Consider the following 820-nt stretch of genomic DNA (forward strand, 5'->3'; position numbering starts at 1 on the left):
TGGATGGCTGAAAGTTGAGCAGCTGATACGGTGTAGCCATCAATTTCATGCACTCCTGTCGCTTTTCTTGTTGAATTTCTCTCCAAAGGCCTCATGTAGTTATTGCTTGCCATCACTTCAATCAGATTATAAGCTTCCTCTGGTGCTTTGTTATTCAAGGCTCCCCTACTTGCAACATCTACCATGGTTTGTATATTTGGCCTTAACCCATTATAAAACGTTTGCACTTGTGACCATATTGGTAACCCATGGTGAGGGCACCTCCGTAAGAGATCCTTATATCTCTCCCAAGCTTTATAAAACGACTCCATATCTTGTTGGAAAAAATTTGTGATGTCACTTCTCAGCTTGGCAGGTGGAAAATATTTAGTAAGAAATGCTTGAGCTAACTCATTCCATGTCGTGATGCTCCTAGACTGCAAAGAAATCAACCAAGCTTTAGCTTTATCCCGAAGAGAGAATGGGAAAAACCTTAGCCCAATTGCATCATCAGATACTCCATTATACCTGAATGTGTCACATAACTATAGAAAATTGGCGATATGCAAGTTGGGATCATCATTAGGCAACCTTGCGAATTGGATTGACTGCTAAATTATTTGAATAATTGCTAGCTTGATCTCAAAATTATTTGCTTGAACTGGTGGCCTCCTGATGCTGGAATAGCACCCTTCAATAGTAGGATTAGAGTAGTCCTTCAATGCTCGTTGAACCACTACCACTCCTGCAATTCCATTGCCCCTTAGGATTTCCTCATTTTCTGGATTACTCATATTTTGATTTGTACTTCCCTTGTAAGTTACTGCTTTTTCTAAGTTAC

General features: G+C 40.0%; 1 non-coding gene across 1 annotated transcript; it reads left to right on the forward strand.

The window, feature by feature from the left end:
- The first annotated feature begins 243 nt into the window (after positions 1 to 243).
- LOC116141776 lies at positions 244 to 350 on the forward strand. Its single transcript, XR_004129883.1, has one exon. It is a non-coding gene; the product is annotated as a small nucleolar RNA R71 (small nucleolar RNA).
- Positions 351 to 820: the final 470 nt, after the last annotated feature.

Source organism: Pistacia vera, unplaced genomic scaffold, assembly GCF_008641045.1.
Source record: "Pistacia vera cultivar Batoury unplaced genomic scaffold, PisVer_v2 Contig40, whole genome shotgun sequence".
NCBI lineage: Eukaryota > Viridiplantae > Streptophyta > Magnoliopsida > Sapindales > Anacardiaceae > Pistacia > Pistacia vera.